The sequence below is a fragment of the Bombina bombina genome, chromosome 2 (assembly GCF_027579735.1).
Source record: "Bombina bombina isolate aBomBom1 chromosome 2, aBomBom1.pri, whole genome shotgun sequence".
NCBI lineage: Eukaryota > Metazoa > Chordata > Amphibia > Anura > Bombinatoridae > Bombina > Bombina bombina.
This window is the reverse complement of record NC_069500.1, coordinates 1,145,679,728-1,145,697,414: the sequence shown is the minus strand read 5'-3', so window position 1 is coordinate 1,145,697,414 and position 17,687 is coordinate 1,145,679,728. Positions and strand designations below refer to the sequence as shown.

Below are 17,687 nucleotides of genomic sequence, written 5' to 3'. Positions count from 1 at the left end.
TTTTTAACACAATATTTGCTCAGTGTAATTATTATATGGGTTTGTGCTTGAAATAATGTCTTTTTTTCTTTTTGAAGGTTTTATAAAAATGAGTACACCACCTTGCACCATCACCCATGATAATATTGGATGAAGAGAACAAAGGAATATATTAATTTTATGGTGCAACGTACAATATATATATATATATATATATATATATATATATATATATATATATATATATATATATATATATATATATATATATATATAAATATATAAATACATACATATACTCCCTGAGTTGTTTCCCTTTTTGTTGGACCAAATATTTAATCCCCAAGAGCCAGCAGCACAAATACATCAGTGACTGCACTCATATATTGACAAATATAAGATAATACAAAAGTTATGACTTGTTAATCTCTGCTGCAACCATTGTGGGAAAAGGGTAATATAAATTCTGAAAACATAAGTTTATAGCCTCTTATCTTTGTAAACGTGTTTGACGTGTTGACTCATTTGCACAGTACAGGTACTGTTAGAAATGATCAAGTATTCTGGGAAAAGCCATCTTTATATTAACCCTATAAAAGTCCTAACAGGTTGGTTTATAGTTGTAATCACACAATCACTGTCCTGATAAATAGGTTATGGTTTTCATATCTAATAATATGATGTTGAATATTGTGTGCACTATTGTCCACAACACAAATGGTCCTTGTGGACCTGCCAAAAATCAAAATGAAGTTGTCCAGTGTCCAAATCTAAATTGTGACTAACAACATTTTATAGTTATATTAGTAAATCATTATTTGAGCTGAAGTCTCTCAGGACTGTGTGATTTCCAATTCCTTTATTTCATTCAGTTTTTAGCATTGTTAATGTGCACTTTTTTTTTCTTTCCACTAAATAATAACTACAGTACTCCTGATTATGTATAATAAATTGATATGACTATTCATGTAAAAAAAACAGTACAAGTGAGGTCATTAAAGGGATACTGAAACCAAATTGTTTTCGTTCATGATTCATATAGAGCATGCAATTTTAAGCAACTTTCTAATTTACTCCTTTTATCAATTTTTCTTTGTTCTCTTGGTATCTTTATTTGAAAAAGCAGGAATGTAAACTTATGAGCCAGCCCATTTTTGGTTCAGAACCCTGGATAGCCCTTGCTGATTGATGGCTGCATTTAGCCACCAATCGGCACGGCTCGTAAGCTTACATTCCTACTTTTTTCAAATAAAGATACCAAGAGAATGAAGAAAAAATGATAAATGGAGTAAATGAGAAAGTTGCTTAAAATTGCATGCTCTGTGTCAGCGGTTCCCAACCTGTGGTACGCGTACCCCTGGGGGTATGCGGCGGACCGGTTGGGAGTACGCGAAAATATTGTTGATAATGGTGGAAGATGTGGGGGGAGGGTCGGGGGGGCACTCTCAATGGGTCATCAACTAATAACTGTGGAAGGAAGGAGCGCTCAGTCGGAAAGTGAGAAGTGAAGTCCTGGCCTGGCACCTAAAATATGTGGACCGGGTGTGAATGACTCCTGTCCACATATTAATGATCACCCTGTGTCACCAGATAGCTTAGGCTCCTGCTCCACCCACCCCTGTGCCGTGCACAAAATTTTGACTGCGAGTACACAGAAGCGGCACTGCAGCAGCATAGTTGCGTGGACACGTGTAGTAGAGCTGTGGAGCTTGCGACTCACACAGGCGAGGCGGGTCTGCATTCCTAAATAAGTTATAGTCAGTGTCGGTAAGTATAGTACTGCTGCTAGTACTTGCTTGATTCAGATTGCTTCACTTCCAACTAAAATGGAAACAAACTATTTATTTTTATGATCATTACACTTTGACTCCCCTCCAGAGCCGTGTTTAGGGGCAACCAGGCATCTGCCAGGGGCGCCAGCCACACAGCAGGGCTCCTACTGAGAATGAGATCTGAGCTTTAATCCTGTTGATACACATACAGTCGTATGCCATTCAGGTATAGCTTATCTTAAAGGACCATTATACACTCATTTTTTCTTTGCATAAATGTTTTGTAGAAGATCTATTTATATAGCCCATAAAGTTTTTTGTGTTTTTTTCAAATGTTTAGTTTTGCTTATTTTTTAATAACATTGCTCTGATTTTCAGACTCCTAACCAAGCCCCAAAGTTTTATGAGAATACCGTCAGCTACCTTCTCCAGCTTGTTCCTGTTTGTGTAAAGGGTCTTTTCATATGAAAAAGAAGGGGGAGGGGGGAGTGTCTTATTTCCCACTTGCAGTGGGCTTTCCAGCTACCTTTTCAACAGAGGTAAACTGAGAGCTTCTAAGTAAGTTTTTAAACCGTTTTATACTGGATTTTTATATCAGTATCTGTGCATCTTATTCTTTATAGTAATGTCTATTACATGCAGTTATATGAAAATGAGTGTATACTGTCCCTTTTAAACTATTTATTATCAGGGTATTGTCAGTTTATAATCAACTATTATCAGAGTATTGTCAGGTATTAAATTATTTATTATCTGGGTTTACCCTGATAATAAATAGTTTATTAATACCGGATAATAGTTTGTTTATACCTGACAATACCCTGATAATAAATAGTTTAAATAAAAATAAAAACTTTTTTGAGGGATGGGTGGGGTAATGAAGAGAGGGGGTACTTCTACATGAAAAGCCTATTCAAGGGGTACGGGAGAGAAAAAAAGGTTGGGAACCACTGCTCTATCTGAATCATGAAAAAAAAATCTGGGTTTAGTATCTCTTTTAATTGTGACAGATTTGTGTGGTAAATTCTAAAAGCCCTCTGGATGAAGTGATTACATGTCTCACGCATGCATTTACTGGTGGTTGTGTGAGCTGGCTCCATCACCGCTGTCTAGTCTATGGTTTCCCATACAAAACAACGTAGAGGATGTCCCTGAGACTTTGTCACTGAGTCAAAATGATTTGGTGCAGTAATCACTGAAAGAACCTCCTAACACTTGTTAACTCTAATTTACTGAAAATACTTTTTTCTTTATTTATTTATTTTTTCTTGTGGAGGTGTGAAACTGTTCACGAATAGAGCTGTGGGAGTTTTCCAACCAGTGAGCAATGTCTCCCACAGAATAGCTGTGCGCAGCATGCACTTCTATTTCAAAACCTGTTTAAGGTGTTCTTACATAACCTTTTCATAAAACAATCAAGCAAACATATGTAAATAGTGCTTTAATATGCACAATAGAAAGAAAGGTAGATAAAAGGATCATTGTACTGTAAATGTTTCTGCACTATTATGTTCTCAGTGATACGTTACCTGCCAGAGTCTATTAAATTGTTTACAAATCCGTTTACTTTCATTTTGTCATTTGAAATAGATGTTTTTGCATTTTTAAAGTGCCACCTATACTGAAAATTTCAGCTACAGAAAAGCTATTTGGAGGCAGGAGCAGAAAGCAACCTACAAGTGAGGAGTTGAGAAAGAGTTCAGCCCACTTGAAAGAGTGTTCTTGCAAGATTGCAATAAATGTCTTATCACCTGCTTGCCTGAGCATGTTGTGCCTTTAAATGGGGAAAGTGTAGTGTAGATGTAATAGAGAATAAATATATAAATTAATAAATATATAACAGGTAGAAAACTCTTTATCCAAACTGCTTGGGACCGGAAAAGGTATGGGTTTAGGAATAGTTTGGATTTTGGAATATTTACATCTGTAAAATGGGACAGTTTAAATAGGGGATGGAACCAAGTGTTAACAACTACAGGTATATCTCACTTTACAGCGCTTCGCTAATACAGCGCTTTGTGGAGCTGAAGTTCAACCTCCAAGGATTTTGAAACAGTGCTGTAATCTTCGTGAGATTGCGAGAAAAGTGAATGGCAACATTTTGTTATGTGCAGTTCACTCTGTTTACAGCATTACAGTGCAATATGTGTCTCAGTGTTATAGTCTGGCAAATTTTACTACAGTAATTGACACTATTTTACAGGTACAGTATTTATTGAATACTGTGCTGTGCTAGTGTTAAACTAAATGTAGCGCTATTGCACCCCTAATATATGTTAGTTCAAACGTGAAAGTGAAAAGAAGGCGAAAACTGCCTTGTTTTACTTTAAGGCGGTTTTCACTTTACAGCGGGGCTCTGGTCCCTAACCCGCTGTATGAGCGGGGCATACCTGTAAATCTTATGTCATTTAGACAATATTTACATATCATAATACAGCTTATACATGTAACCTAATTTTTAATACTTTTTATGCATAATACCATCAAAAAGATATGACAGTACTGTATTTGGAAAGGTAATATTTGTTGTTTGTTTTTAAATATATACAGACTATTATTAGCAGAAGACTGTAAACTTACAGGCAGGGAAAAAAAGTAATTTTGGAATTCCGGATATTTGTACACACACGCACACATGCACGCACACACACACACACATACACACACAATAAATATATATATTATCTTGCCATTACACTCCCTTAATTGGATAAATGCTGGTGTTTGGTCCTTATAATAGAAAGCATCAAGAAAACACAAGCTTCACTTCAACACACATCACCATATTTGTATCTCCTACATAGAGATTTGAAATTCATGGCCAAATAGTCTCTAGTGCATTTCTAACCCATTACTCATCTATAAAAAAAATACATTTTCAGACTCGTGAAAATCATTTGTATTCTGATATTCCTGTGTCACTTGCACAAAACCAAAAAAAGTTAGATTGCAAATATACATTAAAAGTGTCCGCACTAGTGAGTCAGGGATTAAATTTGCAGTAAGTGCTCTTTGATCTCCATGTGTAAAAGTTTTAGACTGTACTCTTAGTGCCCTTAGGCAAATAATTATATCTGTGTGCACCAGACACCTATAATCAGTTTGCAGTTAGAATTATTTAGGTCTAGCACTGTGACTGTGTAGGAGGTGAGAGAAATTTGTTCATGTGTATATGTTGCAATAATGTTGTAAACACCGGCAACAGCATTTGAATTCTTTTATGTACAGTCAAACACTCTATAGGGGGATTCTAACCAGTACCCAAACCATAAAACATAGCAAGCTGAAAAAACAGCACAAGATAATGGGACATTTTATGAGGTGCAAATAAGATATAAAAGTAATTTATATCATATGTCTGGTAAAGGGAAATCATCTTTAAAACATCATCTGGGCATACCAGATTTCAGTTTTCTCAGGCTTCTATTATGGGGAAGATGTAAGACAGGGCAGCTAATGATTACTTAGCTGAGATTTTATAGGGACATTATACACTAGATTTTTCTTTGCATAAATATTTTGTAGATGATCCATTTATATAGCCCATATGTTTTTTTTTTTATATAGTTTTGCTTATTTTTAAATAACATTGCTCTGATTTTCAGACTCCTAACCAAGCCCCAATGTTTTAGGACAATACCGATGTATACCTACTCCTTGATTCTGTTTGTGTAAATGGTCTTTTCATATGCAAAGGAAGGGGGGGGGGTCTGCTTTTTCCCACTTGCAGTGGATGTTCCAGCTACCTTTTTAACAGAGCTAAACTGGAAGCTTTTAAACGGTTTTATACTGAATTTTTAGATCAGTATCTGTTCATAGTATTCTTTATAGTAATGTCTATTACATGTAGTTGTGAAAATTGGTGTATACTGTCCTTTTAAGTAATGTTTTATTTTGTCTCTGCTCACTAGCACTGCACTGAAATCTTGTGTATATGTATCTATAGCACACAATCTGAACTTCAAATGAGTAGATTTTGTTCTGGCAAATTTCAGTTATGTCTATTTCCACTCGTCCTGTATCATGTGACAACCATCAGCCAATCACAAATGGATATATGTATATTCTGTGAATTCTTGCACCTGCTCAGTAGGGGCTGGTGACTAAAAAAGTGTAAATTTAAAAAGACACTGCACATTTTGTTAATGGAAGTAAATTGGAAAGTTGTCTAAAATTGCATATTCTATCTGTATAATGAAAGTTTTATTTTGACTTGATTTGTCACTTTAGGTAAAAGCAGTTCAAAGTGAAATAGAAGCTAATACTGCACTGATTTCATACTTCCCATTAATCCTTACCAGTTGATGAAGACATCTGCCTCTGCTTTACTGGTGAAAGGGGACACACCGGAAAGTATGACGGGAACATTGGTTTATTCAGCCTTGTAACATGTTAAAATTAAACAATAAAAAACGGAAATACATTTTGAAAAGGCTTATTTTAGATTAAAAAAAGGAGTTAAAGGGACAGTCAACACTTTCGTTAACATTATTTGATATAGAAATATAAGAACCGAAGATCCGCCTGCACTATACCCCTTCTGCCATGCCGCCCTGCTTCTGTAGTAATCACTTTTGCTAACTTGCACGTGCTTGCAATTTCTGTCCGAGGTCTGGATTCTGATTTGACGATCAATTGAAGAAGGCAGCTACGTAACGGTGGGGGGAGTCCGGCTGCCATATTTACCCGGTATTAGACAAGTTAGCGAAAGTGATTACTACAGAAGCAGGGCGGCATGGCAGAAGGGGTATAGTGCAGGCGGATGTGCGGTTCTTATATTTCTATCTCAAATAATGTTAACGGAAGTGTTGACTGTCCCTTTAACTTACAAGGTCCCCTTAAAGGGACCCTGAACCCAAATTATTTCTTTAGGGATTCAGATAGAACATGCAATTTTAAGCAACTTTCTAATTTACTCCTTGTGATTATTAAGTAAAAAGGGTCTCCATATTTTCTTCATTCTCTTGGTATCTTTATTTGAAAAGGAAGAATATAAGCTTAGAAGCCGTCCCATTTTTGTTGAACAAACTGGGTTGTTCTTGCTGATTGGTGGATAAATTCAACAAGTGCTGTGCATCGTCTGAACCAAAAATGGCTGGCTCCTTAGATTAGAGGCCTTCTTTTTTAAATAAAGATAGCAAGAGAGCGAAGAAAAAATGATAATAGGAGTAAATTAGAAAGTTGCTTAAAATTGCATGCTCTATCTGAATCACAAAAGAAAAAATTTGGGTTCAGTGTCCCTTTAAGTCTTTAGAGATCCAAAAAACCTCAAAATGTAATTCCACATAGAATGTTTGGCTATCTGTATTCTAAGAACCAACATCTTTGCAATATACCAATATTATTTAGTTTACCTACATTTATTTCTGTAATTTATCTCAGAAAATTATTGTTTTCCGGGGAGGCTACAGTGGATCCTGTATGATACAGATTCCTGACCTTGCTGCATTGTACTCTAAAATTGCTAGATTAGTGCAGGATGTCATTTACATATGTCCCTAATTGCCCACTGCAGAGGAAACAACTCAAACCTACACAAGAGGATATTCAAAGCACATATAGTATAAATATAGAAGAAAGTTAATTTTCTTTTCCTATAGTGAAGATCTATATTTCTGCAGTTGTGAGCATTGCACAGATATCTTATTCCCTCATGTTTCTGCAAAGTGATAACATCTGAAAAGATTTTTCAGTTTGTATCCAATAAGTCCTTTAGTGCTTTGCGACATTAGCAGTGGTGACCGTGGGCCTCCCTCACTGAGCGATCAGAGCTTTTCAGGAACATTCAGAACAGATTTATAATATACTAGAAGCATCTGTTTCTTAAAAGCCTGAATGACGTGAGCTTGGAACTGGAAGCGCTGTACTTTTGTGCACTGGGAAGGAAGCCACTACTTTGCTCACAGTACAACTGTACAAGATTAAAATGTTCCTGGAAACAAAATATACATCCGCAACAATACCCTATTCTTTTTACAGAAATCCTGAGTTATAGGTCAGGCTTTTAAACCATTGATGGGTAATGCTGCAGTAAAAAGACAAAAAATAGGCAAACAAATTCAAGACAAATATAACAGTGTTACAGCCACCGCCACTGCTGATGGATTAAAGGGACATTAAATACTAAATAGATTTCATGCACCTCCCACTAATTATGTGTGTCACCATTTTGGGGCCTAGGCTTCGCTGCAGGTATCTGAAGAAGAGTTGCTGCACATGTGCAAACAAATCAGTTCTGAAAGCAGTGGAAGCTAGATTTCAACATGGCGGCACCCAGGACTAGAGGGAGGTGGGGCTTAACCACAACACTACTCATATACTATGTATTTAGGGCTAGATTACAAGTGGAGTGCTAATTTATCACACGCCCGCAAACAAGCACATTTACCTGTTTGCGTGTGCCGATAAAAAACCAGCCATAACAAGTGCTTATAAAATTACCCAGAGATCAGATTGCATCAATGTGCCCAAATGCCCCCAAACTGAAGTGCTAGTTTTCTTTTTTTTAAAAAGAAAACTGCACTTAGCAGTTTTTGGGGGCTAAATTCAGTGGCTGTAAGGGTGCCTATGCTTTTATTTTTATATATATATATATATATATATATATATATATATATATATATATATATATATGTGTGTGTGTGTTAATATGTGTATATATTTCTTATTCATTCATTTGCAAGAGCATTAGAGGGCAGCAGTATTTCCTGCCATATAGTGCTCCAGATGCCTACCTAGGTATCTCTTCAACTAACAAAGCACATTTGATAATAGAAGTAAATTCAAAACTTTTTTTAAAATTGTATGCTGTCTGAGTCACAAAATAATTTTTGGGGTTTTCCCATCTCTTTTAAAGGGACATGAAATCCAAAATGTGTCTTTAGTGATACAGATAAAGCATCAAAGCATGCCATTTTAAATAACTTTCTAATTGACTTCTTTTATCAAATGTTCTTTGTTCTCTTGATATCTTTTGTTGGAAAGCAGGAATGTAAGCACAGGAGCCTGTACATGTCTGGAGCACTATATTGCAGCAGTTTTGCAATAATGTTATCCATTTGAAAAAGCAGTAGATTGCAGCACTATTTCCCGCTATTTAGTGCTCCAGACACCTACCTAGGTATCTCTTAAACAAAACATATAATGGGAACAAAGCAAATTTGCTCTGTCTGAATCACAAAATACATTTTTTGTATTTCATATCCCTTTAAATTGATATTTCCTCCTCCTGTGTCATGTGATAGCCATCAGCCAGTCACAAAGTACATACGTAAATATTGAGATCATGCTCAGGAGGAGCTAATGCCACAGAAATGTGCAAATATAAAGATTATGCACATTTTGATTATGGAAGTAAACTGGAAAGTTTTGTTAAAATCACATGATATATCGGAATCATGAAAGTTTAATTTTGACTTTAGTGTCTCTTTAATTATGACTGTTTATCTTTCCTCATTGGAAATATAATACACGATCATTGTATACAATCACTCATTAGGTAGGTGAAGATCTAGGCCGCATGGTGTGCCTGTTACTCTTTCATACTTTTATAACCTTTATCAGTAGTTATATTTTTGGTTAATATTTTATAAGTTTGACTTTAGCTTTTTCGTTCTGTGCTGGATTATGTAGTAGAATGATGCCAGGGCAGCCGTACCAAATGCATGAGTTGATGAGCGTAGTCTCCCTTTCCTCTGCACAATAACAAGTGAAATGATGTACTTTATATAAGGGGAGAGGGTAAGTTGGGAAATGTATTTAACTTAAACATTTGTAATATTTTTTTTATTTTCACAAAAAGAACTAAAAAGCCCTTGTAGTGCAAATCGCTATATAACCTGCTCTCGAGCAAGACTTGGGTAGTTATCCAATAAGAAGCAGCAACTACACAACCCCACTAATCACAGACCATTTTCTGCTTAGGAACTACAAGGCTTGCCTCGTCTGAGCAGTAATTTTAATAGCCCCTATAATGGGTTACTACTCACAAGATAAAAAGTTAACAAATGCACATCATGCATACAATATCGTTGTTCAGCATTTACTGAAACTTATAAAATATAGCTAAAACATACCATAAAAATTCCCTAAGCTTCCACTTTCTTGCACAACGGCACAACGTTGAAAGTACGGATGCCTCCTGGGGACACAAAACCTCTACGCTTTTCATTTTGCACCGGCAAAACTTTTTCAAGAGAACAAACCTTCTCATCCGTAGAACTTATATACATGTGTATCACACTCCGCCTACAAATGGCAACAATCTATTCATTTGCTTATTTATCGATTGCATAAATGACATTTTGTAACAAATTATACCATGTAAATGTTCCTTTAAGTAAAAGCTGGGAATGCATGTTGATCACTTAGCTATTTATTGCTCAGTCGTCAATAGGGACACTTCCTACGGCTCTGTTGAGAGATATATGCTTATTCTTATATATCGGCAAAAAAGTATAATAGAAATGTTGTTCTTTTTGTTTTAATCCAAAATGTGTATCCATTCAAAAGTTCTAACAATTGAAAATCACCACCTGACGCACACTGCTGTTTTAAACGTGTACTATGGATGCACTACTAGGCAGCTAACACACAGGCGCACACATCTATTTTTGTCTATCTGTATGGTACGTTTGTTGCGTTGAGCTAGTCCTTTGTGTGTGTGTTACAAAAGAATGAAGGAAAATGAATTTTGCCCCCTGCTTGTGTGTTTACATCAAGCTGTATCGCAGTTGGTAACAGAAAAAGAGACAACCAGATTGTCAGAGAAATTATAATCTATTTTACTATCCCTTGAAGATTAGAAGTTGGTCCCTTTTGGGGCCTTCATCAAAGTTACCTTGACAGTAGTGTGCTCTGCAAGTGAAATTGTAATTCTTCTGGGAAATTAAAATTCATTAAATTTTGCTGTGCAATCTGCCATTTCTCCTTCTTTTATGTGAAATCTAGTTTTTAGTTGGCTGACATTCAGGCATTTTTGTTCCCATCTATTTATAATGTGAATTTGTTTTATTCTATGATAAGCCTGCAAATATTTATAAGGTGGCATTTGCACTTTTAAAATCAGCCTTGCTTTAATTTATGTCAGTGTATAGTGGTTAAATATTTTATCAATGCCATGTGCTTTCATTCTGCTGATAAAGGGGACTTTTTTCTTCTGAAGCCATGTCCTTTCTGAGGATAAAATGTATTTAAAGATCTTGTGCATTGTAAGTTGAAATCATCTCATAATAAAATCAAAGCTTTGTTATTACAAGTTGTTAAAGGAAGATGTTAGGAGTTTGTTTTTCAGAGCTGTATAACACCAGCTTACTGATAAGCAATATAGTTCTGTGCTTAAAGGGACATTATAAATAATGCAATAACAAAATTCTCTAATTAATGAAAAGATCTTATTATTACATTAATGTGCATTAGTAATAACTATGTTTAACATCCACATTATAGTTAAACTCCTGCACAAGAGCCATAATGCATTGCTGCTTCTAGGTATGATATAAGCTGCCAGTCACCTGCCAAGTCCTGCTCAGGTTGGTTTCATTTGGTGCACAGCATTACATTTATGTTAACACCTTTGTGGGGGCTCTCTATCTCTCTCTTTTATTATTATTATCAGGTATTTGTAGAGCGCCAACAGATTCTGCAGCGCTGTAAACATAGTCGGTATACAGGATAGCTTTTGTAGGGATCAAGTGGATAGAGGGCCCTGCCGAGAGTTTCACTGTTGTAATCAGCTCTTATGAAGGTGATCTGCAAACAGCTGGGCTCGTAGACTTACATTCTAAGGGGTTTAAAGGGAAAGCAATGGAGTTAGGAAAGGTTAGTGTTGGTTGTAAGCATCCCTGAATAGTAGAGTTTTTAGGGAGCGCTTGAAGCTGTTAAAACTAGGGGAGAGTCTTGTGGAGCGAGGCAGGGAGTTCCACAAAATGGGGGCCAGTCTGGATAAGTCCTGTAAACGGGAATGTGAGGAAGTAACAAGAGGAGGAGGAGATCCTGAGCTGATCGAAGGGGACGGGAGGGAGAGTATCTGGAGACAAGTTCTGAAATGTAGGGGGGAGCAGTTCAGTTGAGAGCTTTGTATGTCAGAGTGAGGATTTTGTGTTTAATCCTAGAGGCAAGTGGAAGCCAGTGAAGGTATTGGCAGAGAGGTGCAGCAGATGAAGAGCGACGAGTGAGGAAAATGAGCCTGGCAGAGGCATTCATGATGGATTGTAAAGGAGCGATGCGGCAGCTAGGTAGACCAGAGAGGACAGAGTTGCAGTAGTCGAGGCGGGAGAGGATGAGAGAGTGGATTAAAATCTTAGTTGTATCTTGTGTAAGGAAATGTCTAATTTTAGAGATGTTTTTAAGGTCGAAGCGGCAGGCTTTAGCAAATGACTGAATGTGAGGAGTGAAGGAAAGATCTGAGTCAAGTGTGACCCCAAGACATCGGGCATGCGGGGTAGGAGTAATGATGGAACTATCAACAGTTATAGAAATTTTGGGGGTGGAGACATTGGAAGAAGGGGGAAAAATAAGGAGTTCAGTTTTGGAAAGATTTAGCTTAAGGTAGTGAGAGGACATCCAAGATGAGATATGAGAAAGACAGTTAGTGACACGGGTTAGTAAGGAAGGAGGTAGGTCTGGTGCAGAGAGGTAGATTTGGTTGTCATCGGCATACAAATGATATTGAAATCCATGGGACTTTATTAAGGAACCTAATGATGACGTGTAGATTGAAAAGAGAAGGGGACCGAGTACAGATCCTTGAGGTACCCCAACAGAAAGTGGTAACGGGGCAGAGGATGCTCCGGAGAAGGCTACACTAAATGTACGGTTAGTCAGATAGGAAGAGAACCACGAGAGAGCTGTGTCGCAGATGCCGAAGGATTGGAGGGTTTGGAGCAGAAGAGGGTGGTCAACAGTGTCAAAGGCTGCAGACAGGTCAAGGAGGATAAGCAGAGAGAAGTGGCCTTTGGATTTTGCTGTAAGTAGGTCGTTGGTAACCTTGACAATTGCTGTCTCTGTAGAGTGATGGGGACGGAATCCAGATTGCAGTGGGGTCAAGAAGAGAGTTTAGTGTAAGGAAATGGGATAGACGTGCGTATGCTAGCTTTTCGAGGAGCTTTGAGGCAAGAGGGAGTAGGGAAATAGGGCGATAGTTGGATGGGGAGGTTGGATCGAGGGAAGGTTTTTTGAGGAAAGGTGTGACCAGTGCATGTTTTAGAGATGAGGGAAATATACCAGTGCTGAGGGAGAGGTTGAAAATGTGTGTGAGTATGGGGGGTGAGGGTAGAAGAGGGGGAGTAGCTGTGAGGGGATGGGGTCGAGGGAACAGGTAGTGAGGTGGGAGGACAGTATAAGGGCAGAAACTTCATCCTCGTTAACAGGGGCAAAAGAGGTGGGGTTGGGCGGAGAAGAGTATTGAACGTGGAGAACAGACGTTTTGGGTTAAAGGAAAGAGTAGAGATGATATTAGAGAAATATTGTTGCTTATAGAGATTAAGGGCATAATAGTAGGAGTTCAGGATGAACTTGTAGTGAAGAAAGTCAGCTGAACTCCGAGATTTCCTCTAGTGTCGCTCAGCAGTACGGGAGCATCTGTGTAGGTACTGTGTCAGAGGAGTATGCCAGGGCTGAGGATGAGAGTGTGGTTTCTGAGCTATGGTTGGAGGGGCCAGATTGTCAATGACCGATGTAAGGGTGGAGTTATACTGGCAGATTGGTCAGGGCAGGAAAAGGAGGTGATGGATGAGAGGAGAGGTTTGAGAGGGCTAGCGAACTGTTGCAGATCTAATGACTTAGTGCTTCTGTTGCAAGTTAGGAGATGATGGTCAGAGAGAGGAAAATGAGAGTTTGTTAAATTTGAGATAGTGCAACGATAGGTGAAAATCAGATCATGGGAATGACCATCTTTGTGAGTGGGAGAGTCAGTCCATTGTGACAGGCCGAAAGAGGAAGTGAGTTGGAAAAGTTGTTTTGCAGAGGAGGCAGTGGGATTGTCAAGAGGGATGTTGAAGTCGCCAAGAATGAGGGTAGGGGTGTCTGAGGAAAGGAAATAAGGAAGCCAGGCAGCAAAGTAAAATTGAGTTGGGGAGCCAGGGGGCGGTATATGACTGCAACACGTATAGAGAGGGGAGAGAATAACCGAATCAGGTGTGCTTCAAATGAAGAAAATGTGAATGAAGAGAAGGGCTGTATTTGTTGGAAGGTGCAACGAGAGGAAAGTAAAATACCAACACCACCTACTTGTCTCTCTCTATCTCTCTATCTCTATATCTGTCTATTCAGTACCCTGATTATGTACACAAACTTCAAATGATAAATATTATCACAATTTATTTGTAACATTCCCTTCCATTTTGCAGTGATATATAGTGATACAATAAATAACAAATTTAAAGGGACAGAAAAGTCAAAATTAGACTTCAATGGACTGGATAGAGCATGACATTTTAAACAACTTTCCAGTTTACGTCTGTTATCAGTTTTTCTTAGTTCTCTTGGTATCCTTTGTTAAAAAGTAATCTTAGGCTAGTTCAGGAGCGTGCACATGCCTGTAGCCATCTGGCAGCAGTGTTTGCAACATTGTTTGTAGTAACGTTACACATAGATAAAAGCACTACTTTTATAGACTGCTAAAGAAATGTGCACACTCCTGAGTTCCTGTCAGCCTATCTAGCTTTACTCTTCAACAAAGGATACCAAGGAAACAAAGCACATTTGGTAAAAGAAGTAATTTAAAAAGTTATATTAAATCACATGCTCTATCTGAATCATAAAAGTTTAATTTTGACTTTACTCTCCCTTTGGGCTCCCAATAAAGTTTGCAGTCAGAGTTGTAATTTGTGGAGACACAACGATGAGATGGTTGCTTGAATGCTGAGTTGATTGTTGGGTAGAGCTCATTGTGGCTATTTTAAATGTGTCAGGCAGGAAAGCTGGTTTTGCACAGAAGTGAAAGACGTTATATAGTTACAGATATGCAGGCATTGAGGTGTAATGTTCTGTCTACAGACCTGGGTAGACATAACTGTAGCCTGATGTAGAGTTTGTATAGATAGGCCAGGAATGGTGGCCAAACCTGAGACGATTTCAAGCTTGAAACCAAACAAAGAATCCTCTAGATTCAGCATACAAGGTAGGTTCTAAGCAAAGGGCTACAGGGGAAAGTATGTAAAAAATTTGTAATAGAGTAGATGTTCCAGGGGGGTAGACAAAATGAGAAGTGATATACAACACTTGGAGGATTGGACAAATGACTGGGATCTAAAGCTTAACTCTGTAAAGTGTAAAATTATGCATTTAGGGAAGAAAAATCCAAACGTTAATTACAGACTCAATGACACTTTACCGACTGTTACAAATGAGGAACAGGACTTTGGAATTATTATTTCAGATGATTTAAAATTTAGTAAACAATGTAGTACTGCAATGAGTAAGGCGAGCAGAATGCTTGGATGTATTGGTAGAGGTATTTGCAGCAGAAACAGTAAGGTTATTATGTCACTTTACAGATCATTAGTTAGGCCTCATCTTGAGTATTGTGTGCAGTTCTGGAGGCCATATCTCCACAAGGATATAAACAAATTTGAATCTGTGCAAAGGAGGGCTACCAAAATGGTACATGGTATTAAAAAACAAAGAGACTCAATAATCCAAATATGTAAATCTTAAGAGTAGAGAAGGGAATGAGGAGATATAATAGCAACTTTCAAGTATATTAAACGGCCATGTAAAGCTGAGACTGTGAGTATTTTACATAAAAAGAAAAATTCAAGAACAAGGGGTCATGATCTCAAGCTGAAGGGTAGTATATTCAGAAGTAATTTGAGGAAGCACTCCTGTACAGAAACGGTGATTGATTCATGGAATAAACTTCCACAAGAGGTGGTAATGACAAACACTGTGTGGGACTTTAAGAATGTGTGGGACTAGCATAAGGCTTTACTACGAACTAGATACATTTTAGGAAATATCTGGTAGACTTGCTGGGCCTATGACTCTTATCTGCCGTCAAAATCTATGTATCTATAGACCACACTGAAAGTTGGTAAGGATGAGGTTTCATAAAGAAGAACAAAAGGGGTAGGTAGAGGAGTGTTTGGAGACAAGAGGCCGATGATCTAAAGCTATTCCTTTGACGAAATTATCTAAGAAGTCTCATCAGTACTGCAAGGTGAATTTTAGAAAGGCAAATTTCTCCAACATTGGTGTGTCCGGTCCACGGCGTCATCCTTACTTGTGGGATATTCTCTTCCCCAACAGGAAATGGCAAAGAGTCCCAGCAAAGCTGGTCACATGATCCCTCCTAGGCTCCGCCCACCCCAGTCATTCTCTTTGCCGTTGCACAGGCAACATCTCCACGGAGATGGTTAAGGGTTTTTTGGTGTTTAAATGTAGTTTTTATTCTTCTATCAAGTGTTTGTTATTTTAAAATAGTGCTGGTATGTACTATTTACTCTGAAACAGAAAAGGATGAAGATTTCTGTTTGTAAGAGGAAGATGATTTTAGCAGACAGTAACTAAAATCGATTGCTGTTTCCACACTGTTGAGATGAAGTAACTTCAGTTGGGGGAAACAGTTAGCAGACTTTTCTGCTTAAGGTATGACTAGCCATATTTCTAACAAGACCATGTAATGCTGGAAGGCTGTCATTTCCCCTCATGGGGACTGGTAAGCCATTTTCTTAGTCAAACATAAAAGAATAAAGGGCTTAAAAACTGGTAGACATTTTTATGGGCTAAAACGATTGCTTTATTGGGGCATATTATGCAGATTCTAGCTAATAATTGGCATTATAATCTTGGGGAACGTTTAAAAAACGGCAGGCACTGTGTTGGACACCTTTTTTAGTCTGGGGGCCTTTCTAGTTATAGGCTGAGCCTCATTTTCGCGCCATTACTGCGCAGTTGTTTTTGGAGAGCAAGGCATGCAGATGCATGTGTGAGGATCTAAGAATCAATAAAAAAGCTTCTAGAAGGCATCATTTGGTATCGTATTCCCCTCTGGGCTTGGTTGGGTCTCAGCAAAGCATATAGCTGGGACTGTATAGGGGTCAAATTTAAAAACGGCTCCGGTTCCGTTATTTTAAGGGTTAAAGCTCTGAAATTTGGTGTGCAATACTTTTAATGCTTTAAGACACTGTGGTGAAATTTTGGTAATTTTTGAACAATTCCTTCATACTTTTTCACATATTCAGTAATAAAGTGTTTTCAGTTTGAAATTTAAAGAGACAGTAACGGTTTTATTTTAAAACGTTTTTTGTGCTTTGTTGACAAGTTTAAGCCTGTTTAACATGTCTGTACCATCAGATAAGCTATGTTCTATATGTATGAAAGCCAATGTGTCTCCCCATTTAAATTTATGTGATAATTGTGCCATAGTGTCCAAACAAAGTAAGGACAGTAATGCCACAGATAATGATATTGCCCAAGATGATTCCTCAAATGAGGGGAGTAAACATGATACTACATCATCCCCTACTGTGTCTACACCAGTTTTGCCCACACAGGAGGCCCCTAGTACATCTAATGCGCCAATACTTATTACCATGCAACAATTAACGGCTGTAATGGATAACTCCATAGCAAATCTTTTATCCAAAATGCCTACTTATCAGAGAAAGCGCGATTGCTCTGTTTTAAACACTGAAGAGCAAGAGGGCGCTGATGATAACTGTTCTGACATACCCTCACACCAATCTCAAGGGACCATGAGGGAGGTTTTGTCTGATGGAGAAATCTCAGATTCAGGAAAAATTTCTCATCAAGCTGAACCTGATGTTGTGACATTTAAATTTAAATTAGAACATCTCCGCGCACTGCTTAAGGAGGTGTTATCTACTCTGGATGATTGTGACAATTTGGTCATTCCAGAGAAATTATGTAAGATGGACAAGTTCCTAGAGGTTCCGGTGCCCCCCAACGCTTTTCCTATACCCAAGCGGGTGGCGG

The 17,687-nt window shown here is 37.9% G+C and overlaps 1 protein-coding gene across 3 annotated transcripts in view; it reads left to right on the top strand.

Annotated features, from left to right (window-relative positions):
• The window catches only part of SH3RF1 (SH3 domain containing ring finger 1), a 379,385-nt gene that overhangs the window by 18,710 nt on the left and 342,988 nt on the right, over positions 1-17,687 (top strand). The gene's annotated exons all lie outside the window — the stretch shown is intronic.